The sequence below is a fragment of the Cibotium barometz genome, chromosome 17 (assembly GCF_041138505.1).
Source record: "Cibotium barometz isolate CiBa-2024 chromosome 17, ASM4113850v1, whole genome shotgun sequence".
Taxonomy (NCBI): domain Eukaryota; kingdom Viridiplantae; phylum Streptophyta; class Polypodiopsida; order Cyatheales; family Cibotiaceae; genus Cibotium; species Cibotium barometz.
In genome coordinates, this window is record NC_141062.1 from 47,364,623 (window position 1) to 47,379,416 (window position 14,794).

Genomic DNA, 14,794 nt, shown 5'->3' on the forward strand with positions numbered 1-14,794 from the left:
GTTCAGAGTACAAGAGTGTTGTGAAACACTTGAAAGTGTTCCCCCAGGGGGGTTGGGCTATATGTGAGGAGAGATTTAGTGATGCCTGCAAGAGGGATTAGAGCCCCAGGTAGAAGCCCATGGCAGGTGTACATATGAGAAAGAATAGCTGTAGGAAGCCCTTATATCCTCATGGTTTGGTGTTTGATAGTAGATCACTGAGTTGCATGTCGAGAGTCTTGAAAATAAGTTGTGGTTGGTGATGTTCTTGATGGTGATACATGATTATATACATCTGACATCCACATGGATTCTGCTCATATGATAGTATGGGTTTGTTGGGAGTTTAAGTCTCAGAAAGGATGGCTATGAGTAGCATGGCCATGATGTAGGGGTGATGGTAATATGTGAATGGAAGTATGGTGATGTTAAGAGTACCTATGGTTGTTCATGTGCATGAGAGTGAGGTATTGGTATATACATCCCATGTTTGAACATAAGTGGCAGTCCACTTGGCATGGAGAGAGGACACCAGCATTTTGTGAGCCCTATGGTGGGCAATTCAGTGAGCAATACCATTAGTTAGGATTTGCATTTTGTATACATACTCTCTACAAGTTGATGTACAGGATTAACCTGTGGTTATTACGCATTGTGGACCATTTGGAGAGGTCAGGCAGGTATGTAGAAGTGTAGACTAGGCATGGAGGAGCACTTTGGACTGTCATTGGGCAGTCATAGGAGGGGCAAAGGAAGGCTACTTTGCAGCAGTGTTTTCAACAGGCAGATTGGTTCACATTAGGGTTTGTTTTGAGCAACGTTTTCATCATCACGTCATCATCTACAACAAGAGGTCCTACTTCCAACAAAGGCAAAGTTGAGGTGCTGGACAGCAAGGCATGGGGGGAGACTTGGGATTTTGGATGCCCAGGGGAGCTCGTGCCAAGTTGAATTGAAGAAAATAGAGATCTGCAGCAGCATTGGATTGAAAGGAGGCCTTATGGGAAGAATCCAGAGGTCCACTACATGGAGATTTGTGGAAGTTTGAAATCGTGGTCTGCATAGGTAAGTCTCCGACAGGTTTGTCTTGGTTTCTTTGAGAGTTTGGTTCAGTTTTGGAAGCTTGAGAGCTTGGGTCTGCAGAGAATTTGGGTGCCTGCAGTTTGTGTGCATCATTGTGAGAGGGCTTGGGTCAATCCAGAGTAGAGAAAGTGCTGGGAAGGCAGAGGATCCTCTAGGATGAGAGTTGCCCTAGGATCTCTGTAGAGCCTCTCTGCTGTTAGATACTTTGATACACTCAAATCTTCCTTCAGGTGTTGCTGTGAGATTGAAGAGGAGGACCTGAAGACTGGTTGAAGATTCTACACATAAAATTGGAAGCTATGGATATGAAGATGAAACTGATGAGAGGACTTGCTCTGCTGGAATCCAGTTGTTGTGAAGGCTCCCTTTCTTTATGTTTTTGTTTACTTTTTTTGAGCCCATGTCTCAGGGTTGTTGAGGCATCTATTTTTGCAAGTGTAGAGATGACTGAGGGTTTGGTTTGAACATATGGTAAATGGGATGATGGTGGTACATGATGATATGTCCATGATGTCTGGGTGTTGTTGTTTTGGATGCATCTATGCTACATGGTATCAGTTGTGGATGAGCATGTTGTCTTGATTGAAGGCTGTTGGGACATCTCTTGGGATAAAGATTTAAGGTCTGAGGGTTGTAGAGCACATCAATTGAGTTGTTAGGTGCCTTGGAGCTAGTGGTTTGCGAGCCCTTGTGTGGTGTAATACATGCCATCACCTAGAGCCCTCACAACGTCAGCAGGCTCGAATGGTGCAGATGATATAGTCAATGAAGAGACTAGTGCATGTGCTTTAGGTTCTATTAGAGATATGTTAGGAAGCATGTCTAGGTTGCATGTGGTGTAATATGGGCACAAAAATGTGTGATGTGAGGGCTTATCTTTGTATTATAAGACTTGGTTAGGCCCGTACTAGGAAAGAGGGCCCATGGAGAAAAGTTGGTTAGGTCCATCTAGGCTGCATGTGGTGTAATATGGGCAAAAAAAAATGTGGGGCCTCATCTTCAGATTTATGAGAGCTGGTTAGGCCCATACAAGGAAAGAGGGCCCATGTGGATTTATGCACCAAGACACCTACATTTGATTGGAAATGGTCGATGGTGGTCCTAAATGGTTTGGCAAGGTGAGGTATAATTCCACATCTCATGGTGAAACTAGAGACTAGGCTACTTCATTGTTGCTTATTGCTAGTGAAGCTAGTTGAAGAAGAGGAAATGGTCCAATGGAGACCAAGAAGGATTTGTTTACTTTGAAGATTATTGGAGTTTCTTGCAGATTCAAACAATATCCAAGGTGGGTTATACCATGGACCAAGCTTTTATACCACCATACCCCCCCCTCCTATCTAGAGATGTACCTAGAGAGCTCTCATGAGATGAGGCTTGGTGCAGGTGCTACTATGCTATCATCATAAGTGCCTAATCATGCAAGCTGTGCTTGTAAAGTGCAAAGCCCTATAAGACAAGTGTCATGCATCAGCTATGAGGGATGAAGGTAAAACTCTAACTCTCTGCTTTCTTCAACTCTTATTTCTACTTTCTTTGTCATTTTTTGGTTGAGAGGGAAAAATAGGTGTTTTTTCATGCCGAGGTATATCATTTTGAGGGGTTTGGTTGCTAAGAAGAATGGGTTGTCCACCAAAAGGTGCACTTTCATGCTGAGGTATATCATTTTGAGGGGTTTGGTTGCTGAGAAGAATGGGTTGTCCCACCAAAAGCATGGTAGGACGACCACTTGTACATGCATCGTTCAATGGAAACCATGTGATGGGCCGTATGATGGACTAGGCTTCCATCTACCACCCCTATCTAAAAATGTACCTAGATAATCTATGGCAAGGGCAGGGTGTATGCTCACTTTTTGTAGTGCTTAAGTTCCGGCAAGACGAGCGAGTGTGTCATGTGGTTGGTCTCACGGTTTTGACTATTTGCCCAAGGACCATCATGAGCTTCTTCTTTGAAATATGTTTGTGTCGAGGGGGTAGTTTGAAGCCATACACTTAATTTTTGGACACTATCTCATGCCGATTATGTTCCGGCATGCATAGATCTTTTTCCTATATTGGAAACATCCATATGTGTTGATGTAGGGGCCCATTGTGAGCCAATGATGAGCTTTGTGGTGGTTGCGTGAACAAGCCTCTTTCAGCTTCCTCAAAGACTCTTCACACTTGGCTTGGTGATGCATTGATTGATGAATAGTTATGGGAAGCATACACGTGGATTGGCACCAAGTTTCTTGTGTGGTGACTTCTCTTTTCTTTGGGTTGATATGGAGTTATCCTCAAGAGATATTGGGGAACCTATGATATCTTGTTCTTGCTACATCCAACCCTCTTACCTGCATTACACTTTATATATAAGCTAACTATGTACAGACTAAAATTAAGAACTTAATACTTGCACAACTTGTTCATGCTACATCCAACCCTCTTACTTGAATTACAATTCATACACAAATTGACCGCGCATAGACTAAAATTAAGAACTTAATCCTTGCACAAGGAATATCAAGAGTAGGAACCTTTGTTAACAACACCACTTCCACCTCATTCCCACTCCATTAGGGAACCAATAGGCGGCTTACGGATCTTCTTGATTCATCAGATTCATATACCGAATCGGGAGTCACCATTTACCAAATCAGGATTCACCAAAAAGAAGATTCATGCTCCCTAGATCCCAAAATTCTTTACAAGGTTTGGGGAGTTTCATGTTGTCCGTCAGCTATTAGAAGTAGCCCCCCTACCTCGTCAAGGTCTACATCAATGCCTTTTGAACCCTCAATGAGGGTCTAATTTTAAGGTACCGCCATTGCTAACCTCAAATATGGCACACTAGATGTTCAGAAATTTTAGCAATTATGTTGTCCCTAAGGATACCCTCAATGAACTCACAAAGGCCCACATAATCATAGTCCACGCAATGACCAAAAAGTTAAGTGAGCGGATAACCTCTTTTATCCCTTTTGATACCCAAATCTTTCAACATGAGTTGAAGCATTCCATATCCTCTCAAGCATGAAGTTTAGCCAAGAATGGGTACCACCAACTCATTCATTTCTACTAGCTCCACAAACTTGCCATGTGTGACCCTTTTGGGATGCATGAGGAAAAGTCCTACCAACACCATGATCTCGTCAAGACTAATGTCCTCATCAATTTGCACAATACTTTCAGATACTCCCATGAAGTCTTTGTCTAATCTTTGCACAAACACCTATATACTTTCCTTCTCTTTGTTGTCAGGAATGAAAAAGAAAAAGTACCAATATCTCTCCATATAGCTAGATAGAGAGTCCTCATGTAAGCACTTTTACTCTTGGGTGGTTACAAAGTGTTGCACAACATCATATGCCAAATTTGACCAATCCTAATCATATTTGTGCATTTCCGTTGTGAGGTGAAAAAAAGAAAAAAAAGAACCTGCCTCTATAGCCCTTCACCTCCCAAACTTGGAAATACAAACACAATGGAGGCACCACTAGCCAACACCGGCTGGAACACTTCTCACTGTTCAATCACCACCCACCCACACCAGAAAGACAGCTCAAAACCACGATAAACAGATGATCATTCAGCAAAAACATATACAGCACCAACCACACTGTACAAACTCAGCAATTACACCAAAAACCAGGACTCTGGCCAGGATTTACTGCCAAGGGAATTCACCCTTGCGTGTAACAACCAAGCCTCTGTCTCCCGGTCTCTGCACTCTCCAGAGGGCGCCCCACCAGTAACCCTTCTTCACTTCCTCTGTAGCCCGGCTACTCTCTGTCCAGCTGCTACCTGCCAAGTGTCGTAGGCGAGCCCCACTGTCTCCAGCCCACACATCAGCACCTCTACTACAGCCAACACACACAAAAAACCAAGGCTCTCTCTCTGGTCAGCATCCACTCTCTGCCTGCAATCGTCGCCCACACAAAACCAACCACTTCTCTCTTCAGAGGGCGCCCCACCAGCTAACCCTCAACTCAGCAGCTCTCACTCTCTGTGTGTCGTGACCAGCAGCTTCGCCAACCACAGAGCCTCTGCAGCTTTCCTAGCTCGTCAGCTTCAGCAGTTCCCTTGTATCTGGCCCATCGACCAGTCCATCTCTTTGCCTACAGCCAGCCTTCCTCAACTGACCACCAGTCCTTCGTACCAAGGCAGCTCCTAACCTTCCCGTCTTCGCCAGCTACACCTGCGCACCCAGCGGCTACCACACCAGTCCGACTGCTTGCTCTCCACACTCGCTGCAGCACCTTCAGCTCCCAAGCCATCTTCTACAGGGCGGCTACTTTGTCTTCGGCGCCTGCTCGCTCCATCGAGAGCCACGTCTCTCCCTCTAGGAGTCCGCCTTTTCCACTTCAAAAACCCCGACTCGCCAGCCCGTCAACCCTCGCTCCAGGCGGCAACACCACCGTTCTCTGTTGGTTCCTTTCACATCTGTGGCTGCCTTCACTACAGCTCTACGCTGAATCACTAGGGCGACTCCCTGCCTGCTGGACGGAGCGGCAACACTCCCTTCGGCACCTGCAGTTTTCATCATCATCAGTACTTTTACCATCATCATCCCCATAATAGTTTTCATCATCATCGGAAGTATTCTCTTTAATGCAATCTTCCTCATCTATCGTACAACTTCTATTGCAAGTACTATCATCAGTATTATAACCATCTTCATCCCCATAATAGCTTTCATCATTCTCACTATCATACTCGCCCATGACTCATGAATAGTATACCGGACCCAAAATTGCTCAACTATGCTCCCGTTATAAAATTTAATCTAACTAGTGACTCTCGAGTCTGATCGACAAGGTTGAAAGCTTGTTATGAAGCTTATGGAGTGAGAATTGAAGCCCAATAATTTTTTTTGATCAGCCCTGAACCCTCTTAACTGAACCCTGAACCCTCTTAACTGAATTAGGGTTTAGCACTCTGCTCTATGCAGTCAAAAGCTGCCAAAACATCAAATAGGCCGTATTTTGCTCAACCACACTCCAAATTTGATGAGCTTTAGTTTTCCACATCCACAATGGAGAGAGGAACGCATGTGCCACATTGGATCCCACTTTGGATGTGCAATATATCTCTCTGTTTTAAGATTTGTGCTACACGTACATTTTCGAGTACACCACTCACACAAACCCCGATTTGCATGATCTTTGGGTCATTGGAATGATCTTGATGAGTGGATCAAGGATGTGTGAAAATAGATTTGAAAAGTCAACTTTCTTGTTGACCAAAGTTGACCGGTGGAAAAGTCACAATCGCTTTGCATTGACCAGTCAAATGGTCTCCGAATTGGGCATGCTTGGGCTTGTGGAAATCTCTTGATACATGCTTTCATGATGTGCAATCACTTTTTGATCAACACCAAAAATTTATGATTGGGCCACACTTTTTTGCACACATTCCCAAAAATTGTGCGGTAGGAAATCTTGAAGTTGACTGCCTTTTGGAATCTAATTCAAGGGATCAATAGCTTGTTAGAAAGCTCTCAAAGGCAGTTATCCAACACTCCATAGGGATTCAAATTAGGTCACACTAATAATGATTGAATTTGACCCTAGCACATAGCCTATATATAGTCAAAATTGACCCACAAGTCTCAAGTGTGCAAAGCTTGATCACACCAATGATATTCTCAATGTCCATAAGCATATATTGGCCAAAGAATAGCATTTGACATTGAATTTTAACAAAAATTTGGCATGAATTTTTGTCATGTGCAATCGAATCGTAACCCAATGACCCAACACATACCGGAAACAATTAAGGCAACTTTGCATATTACTTTGCCATAATGCAAGTGATTCTAAATCACTTTAATTTGCATACCATTCACTTGTTTGTATCAATGCATTCGTCATTACATTGCCCATACATTTTCCATAGTCTCAATGTCAATGTACCTAGTGTCAATGCCAATGTACTTCGAATTGTCGTCTCAAAGAAGCGCATTGAAGCTTGCAGATCTCCAAGCCAAGCTCTTCCAACCCCCTTACTTAAGTTTGAAATCCAAGAAAAAGGATTTGGGCCCATGTCTTTCCCACCAAGTACCTAATCCCCTTTTATACCACTTTACCAAAGCACTCACGGCATAAAAGGTTCAAGACACACTCCCCTTTGGCCACTCAACCTAGTGTCAGTGATACCCTCACCACATTGTAGATTCTAGGAAAAAGTGGTGTGAGTACAATGTGATGTTGTTTGTGTGTAAAGCTTCAAAAGATGAGTGAAGCTACTTACAACTTCGGCATAACTCATGCTTTACATCATCATTACAACTTAGAAAAAAGTGATGTGAGTACAATGTGATGTGGTTTGTGTGTAAAGCTTTAAAAGATGCGTGAAGCTATTAGGCATAACTCATGCTTTACATCATCATTACCATTTACGATTCTCAGCATGTACTCATGCCCTTCTCATCTTCAAGGCATAGTTCCATAGCTTCCAAATGATCTCAACACATCAAGTGTCCATAGTATGCCCTTACCATGGCATAAGATAAGCATAGGCAATCCAACCAAGCATCATTTAAGCATAGATTGCATCAATGCATGTGCCTCTTTACATAAGCATATGACTTGCCTTATGTTATTAGAATCAAGCCTTAAGCATGATTAATGGCATTTATCTCCATTCCATGAGCATATAGTGGTGCCCAATGCTCAAGTTCTCATGAAATGAAAAACCATGCATTAATCTCTATAAATGCAATCAATTGCCATTAGGTGCTTATATTGAGAGAAATAATGTTCAAATGCTTCATGAATTTTAGGATTTCATGGAATCACACCATTCTTGAGCATAACCATGAATGAAACCCTAAATCAAGCAAGTAATGAAGGGATTCACTCACCAATGGTAAAAAGAACACCAATGCTTGAAGTTTGGTTATTCAAGTATGCCTTCTCAAAAAGCAAAAGCGTGGACAGCCATTTCCAGGTTTGGAGCCCTCTATTCACCATGAAAATGCAAGAAATGACCACCAAATATGAGGTAAAAGCCTTCAAACACTTGAAAGAGAGCCTTGGTAGTATATAATGGTGATCTTCATAACCTCCCCAATCTGATTTTTGTCGTCATTCTGCTGTGGGTTTTTTCGCTTGCATTTAAGGTATTTGAAGTGTTGGAGATGCTAATAATAGCTTGTTTACTCCATTCCATACTCTAAAGAAGACATATTCTACATCAATGCTAGTAATGTAGCTATTTTAAGCTTCCCACACGTGGAGATCCATGAATTTATCCGCCTTTAGGGTTTTTAAAAGGTGCAAAGCATGCCTACACTGCTTAATGTCAAGCATCTAAAGCCCTAGATAGCCAATGTGCAAAGAATCAAGCCTTTTAATTAAGATTTCTAGGGTTTCTCATGTGCAAGAAGAGGGAAAATCAAGAAAATTCAAAAAGTATGAAAAAGTATGCAGAAAATTTGGGAAAATATTAGGACAAATCTCAAGCTACCTAAGCTCCCAAGGATTTCTCAAGAAATTGATAGAAATTTGCAAGAGAAGGCCAGAGAATTAGAGTTAAAAAATTGCAACGATAGATCAATGAAAATGTCAAAAAATTTTGGGAAAAATCATAGAATCATGCAATTAGATCAAAACTCAAGAGCTTTGATAACAATGCAAGAAAGAAGATGAGGAGAGAGAAGAGAAAGATGCAATCATCACATAGAGTATCACATGTGCACTCTAGGGGAGTAGCACCATGGAAGCTTGGGCATGAGAGCTCCAAGAACATGTAAAGTCATACGTCAAAAAGATACAATACCCATGTTCCCTCTACCTTTTATCCCCCAAGACCCTATTAACCCATATATGTAAATGACCCCAAGCCCAAGTTCCAAGGCCCATTCCCCATGTAAATGTGCACCTAAATCTCTACATTACATGCATCAAGAACGCATGGATGTTCATATCATCTTCCAAATAGAACTCCATGAAATCGGAATGATCCACCGAAGGTACTAGAGCAAGAGTATGGTCCTCCACTAGGACATCATCTAGAGCGTCATTATACTCTAACTCAAAGATAGCATCGTAAAATATATCATCATCATCAAGAACTTGTGTGTCACCAATCAAGGTGATAAGAGAAAACTGCTCTAAGCTTCTCCCATCTCATAAGCAATCCTTTGAGCCCACTAACAATGAGGAACTTACTAACTTAGAATCTTCTTTTCTACATCATGATTTTCCCACTGACACTCTCACCCCCAACGGAGCCACCGGCCTCGAAGCTGATAGTAGCAAGCTACACAAAGATAAACCCGCCACCACTTGTCCAAATGCCTGCCAATTATTCTAATGAAGATGTCTTGGTGCAACTCTGTCCATTAACATATTATGAAGACTTATTTAATAGATTAGGCTTAAGTTTAAGCACCCAAGTGTGAATATAAGCAATTTTCTCATAATGAAAACACAATCCCTATAGTAGGTTGGATCGCCCATGTACCCTAAGAGGTATTGATACGTTGGTTCACTCTTGGACAGTATGTCCACGGGAGTCACAAGATACAATAGTAGGAAGGAACGATGGCATAACACATTTACTTAAGCAATACTTAATTAAACTAGACAAGCAAGGAGGAACATGTAAGGAACAATACACAAGAATAATGTACTCCACTTGTATTACTATGAACAGGCAGTTATAGTGAGGGATAACACACTCTACTTAGGATGGAATGACACAATGAACATAGAACTCAAGTACAGTGGGATAGATAGCATGGAGTAGCATAGAGCAACCTTACAATGGACAAGGTCGAGCTACAGTGGGATAGCACAAAGTACAATAGCACATGGAACTCAAGTAGAGTGGGATAGCATGGAGTAGCACAGAGTACAGTACCCTTGCAATGGACAAGGTTGAGCTACAAGATAGCCTTTATTCCCTTTAAAGGGTAGAATGCCTTATAACTCTAGAGAGTCACAAAGATGTCATCGATGATTCTTGGTAAGTATCTCCTATCTTTGGAACGTGCCAGATGTGGCACGCATCTCCTATCTTTGGAAGGTGCCAATATAAATTTATAATGTTCAATTTGCAAACTATTACCCATTCGTTTGAAAAGTTATATCTTAGTTTAATTAATTTAAATCTCTCTTTGTATGTGTGCGTGTGTGTGTGATAAATATGTTTTAAAAACACCATGATAAATATGTTAATAAATGAAACAGTAATCTTTCTCCAAGTACAAACTTAAACCATATACTCTCAATTACTTGATCAAATTAAATAGAAAAATAAGATAAAGTATAAAGGGGTGTACGTAAACACTTGAACAGAAATACTTCACCACACAAGACAAAAGAATTGGGTACCATCTCTCCCCCGACGTGTGTGGCTCCTTCTTCCAGACACGGTATTTATGTTATATTCATATTTTTAGCCCTTGGAGCCAATAATAGTACCTTTTCCACTTTTGGGCCTTTTCTTTACATATAAATAGCCTTTCCACTTATGTTATATTCATATTTTTAGCCCTTGGAGCCAATAATAGTACCTTTTCCACTTTTGGGCCTTTTCTTTACATATAAATAACCTTGTCCAAAGTTTCAAAGGTTTACACATGACAAAACCTTTGCCAGTTGATAAATAAAAATGGGCCTATACAACTATTTGTGCACATAAGCACATCAAATAATCTTGTGCACATATGCACATAAAATAATCTTGTGCACATACGCATATAAAATCTAATCACATAATAGGCTACAAATGATAATAAAATTTTGATGCAAAAATATCATGATTAGAACATGATCTTCATCTTTGCACCACCACTCAATCCACCATTCGTACGACACCTCAATCGGTACCCTCGCACATCTCACTACCTATACTCATAGATATAATCCATGTCAGTTAAACAATCACTTGAACGCATCAATCAATCCCAATGCTATCATGAGAAATAGACAACCATAATATCAAATGATACGTATACCCACTAGCATGGTACACATGGGCATTCCCGATATAAAATAAGAAATATAATTTCCAAAACTCAAGAGTGATTCTCATAGCATTCCCTTTTGCTTGGATTGTAAACTGGCCTCAATTGTGTAAATCCATGAGTGGATGGCTTCATGATTGGTGTGGAAAACTCGATTAACACATAATGAAGACATGCAACAATCCAATCAAATGAACATATGTGAAACAGGTCTAAGTGTCCCGTACCACAAAGGCACATTCAACATACACACATAAGATGGTAGAAGATAGAAGACATAAATGTGTCTGGTGTATCAACATGAAATCAATGTGATGTCCCATGGTTAAGGGAATATGAAGGGACCTAAGGCAAGCATGTGAAGGGATTATGAAGGGCCAATAGACTTAAGGCAAGCTTGTGAAGGGATTATGAAGGGCCAATAGACTTAAGACAAGCTTGGTTAATGGCATGTGAAGGGATAATAGAGTGACCATGGTATTGCTAAGAGAATCACCAAGAGTATTTACATAAGCTATGATGGGGATAAGCTATGGAAAGCAACGTTTCTTTTGTCCAAATTAGGCTACCAAATCAGGACTAGCGTAGTATCAATTTGGGCTCTTTGGAGGGTAATTTCTTTCTAATGTTGAAAAGAGCATGGCTATGCTGCAATGTTCCATGGTGGTATGGCATGACTATGTTTCATGGTTAAGGGCATGGCATGTCTATGTTACAAAAGACCCTGCTATGTATCAAGGTTTTCATGCATGGAATGCATGGCCAAGCTATGTTTCATGGTTAAGGGCATGGCTATGTTATGAAATACCATGCTATGTGGAATGCATGGCCATGAGCATTATTCAAAGGTTCAAGACAAGAACATGGCTTTGTTCCATGCCCTCCTCTCCCCCATGCATAGCCCCAAGAGCATAGCTTTCAAGCTTATAGGGTACATAAGTGCAACATAAAAGAAAATTAAAAATCATGGCTTTCAAGATTATGTGGTCATGTGGTTAAGGGCATGTGGCATGGCCAAGAGGGTGTAGACAAGCATGGAATAAGTGCAACATAATTTACTTAAAAAAATCCCACCACAAAGCTCAAATCAAGACTGCAATAGTGGAGGCCAAATTTGGGCTCAATGGTATAGATGGGTTTTCATGCATGGCATAAGTGTAACACATTTTATATTTAAACAACCTTGCCTAGACCTCAATTTGAGCTCAATGGTATAAATGGGATTTCATGCATGGCATAAACGCAACACATTTTTAAAAAAAAATTGCCTAGAGCTCAATTTGAGCTTAGTTTGGGATTGTGCTAACCAAATTGAGCTACACACAAGGCTTCGTTCATTCATGGAAGCATACATGGATGGAGAAAAGGCCTCATCCAATTTATCTCTTATGATCATTTTCTTATTTCTTGAAGTATTGGATACAAAATTGACATGTGATTATCACAAACATATGCCCACCATGACAATGGCAAACACCTGATAAAAACATAGCTAGAAGTGTGTAAAACATTTTGTTAAAAAAAAACTTGTAGATCAATCAAGTAAACATGCTACAAAACAAGTAAACAAGGCATAAGTGTTATACAGGACCACTACTAGTTGTGTTGTGATGAGCATGCCATGTTCATGCACAATGAGGGAATATGACCTTATCACCCATTGAATCTAAAAATAGTTAATAAGCTTCACAATTAGGGCAACAAACTTGTAGTTCATAGTAAAAATCAACCTACATGCTTAAGTGCCAATCGTTCCATTTTCCACAATAGTATGAAGAATAATCACCATAGTCAAAGAGTTAAGCATGTTATGGTAGAAACGACCTAGGCATAGAAAGAGCGTGGCCCTACAAGGGTGGTATCTCTAAAAGTTAACATGACTTTTTAGTCATGCCTTTTGTTCCAATCGAGCATGCAATGAATTGCTACTATAAATGTCTAGTTGGCTAATGAGGCATGTAATGAAATTCTATACATGTCTAGTTAACTAACAAGAGAAAGGTTTGTTCCTTAATTTAGTTATAACTGCTATTACAAAAGCACTAGGAAATTCTCATAACAACCCGACAGCCAAAGTTCCCCACTCATAATAGTCAGAGTTCATGCCATGTGTGTGTAGGGGACCATGCATTGTTTAAGGTATATCAACTCAGATGATTACATAACCTAGATTATATGAGATATATCAACTCAAATGATTACATAACCTAGATTATATGAGATATGTTAGCTTAGCAGATTACATACCATAGATTGTGCATGATTCACCATGCCTTGGGAGTATCTCACTCACCTTGAATAAGTGTTATACGGAACCACTAGCCTTGGCCATCTCACCCACCTTTATTATGTCCTCTGTCTTGTCTTGATTTTCACCCACCTCCTATGTGGTTAGGTAGGCTTGACTTCTTCAAGTTTTAGGTATGTATGTTGGACTCGTGCCTATAAGTAGTTCTCTATATGGGATGATTGATTTATGATTACTTTGTAAGAGATATAGGTATTGTTCAAGCTTTAGGTATGTATTTTGGGCTCATGCCTGTACGTAGTTCTATATATGGGGGATGATGCTTTATGATTACTTTATGTAAGAGATATAGGTAATCTATACATGTTTAAGGCTAACTTTTTTGTGTTTTTTGGTAATCTGCACATGTTTTTTGTATTCATTTAAGGGTTGACTTTTCGCTTTTTTTTTCAAAAAAGAGACTTCTATTAAGTATGAAAAAATATTCACAAGGGTGATTCCAAACCAAAAAAGGGGGGAAATCTCAACCAATCAAGTGCCTTATGCTCCCAAACAAGGTCCCATATGAAAGGTAGTCATAAAGATGCCATGATCTCTTATCCCCCTCTCTTAAACTAGTCATGCTTTCTAACTACAACCCTTGAAGATCTTTGGTTTCTAGCCAAGTTTCCATGAGGGTGTGAATAATATGCATTATGTATCATAAACCAAAGTTCCCTTAATGGACTCAATACATATAGCCTTCTAAATGTGCCAAGTTACACTGCTAGTAATAATCCCACCTACATTGTCCAACCTCTGTGGTGCAAGTGGGATGTATCCTGACTCCATAAGGTCCTCAAGATCGCACCACCAAGAAACTCTTGGATTGATCATAATAAACATATCCCTATCATTCCTTTCATACTTAATTGGGCCCACAGACTGTGTCACAACCAATTGATAGTACCAAAAGCATCCCTATTCAACCTTTATGTGCTTCCTTACACTCCCATAAGCAATGAAGCTCCTGTGCATATCAAGCATGCTAGGTTTAGTCAATAGATAGAGCCAAATAAAGTAGCATATATGTGTCCTCCCTGTAAAAGCCACAATCTCTGTCAAAATGTCTTATGAATGTCAAGTGTGATACACCATAAGCCTCCCAATGAGGTCTAAGTCTAGGGACTCTTTGAATGTTTCCTAGGACAAGATGCATGGAATTTTGCACATTATAACTAAAGAAGGGGATGTTTTTCATCGAGCTGGTAAAATCACTCCACTCCCACTCACCGGTGTCCCAATGCAAATACTTGATAGGCTGTACAACCAAAGGCTTCAAGCATATGTGGTCATCCCCAGGGAAGATCAATATAAAAGTGTTTCCCTACTCTTACACAATACACCACCGGCCCTTAGTGCTATCCTGCATGTCACATTTCTCCAACAAAGAAAAGAATTGGTGCATCATCCTCCCTACTGTGAGGAAGTCCATAACCTATAGAGGTAGTACACTTATCCCTAGGAAAACTCCCAAACTTTGGGTGA

At 40.6% G+C, this 14,794-nt stretch overlaps 1 long non-coding RNA gene across 1 annotated transcript; it reads left to right on the plus strand.

Annotated features, from left to right (window-relative positions):
* The first annotated feature begins 509 nt into the window (after positions 1-509).
* On the plus strand, positions 510-1,627 carry LOC147630095 (uncharacterized). The gene is made up of 2 exons (XR_015267720.1): positions 510-1,044; positions 1,293-1,627. It is a non-coding gene; the product is annotated as an uncharacterized LOC147630095 (long non-coding RNA).
* Positions 1,628-14,794: the final 13,167 nt, after the last annotated feature.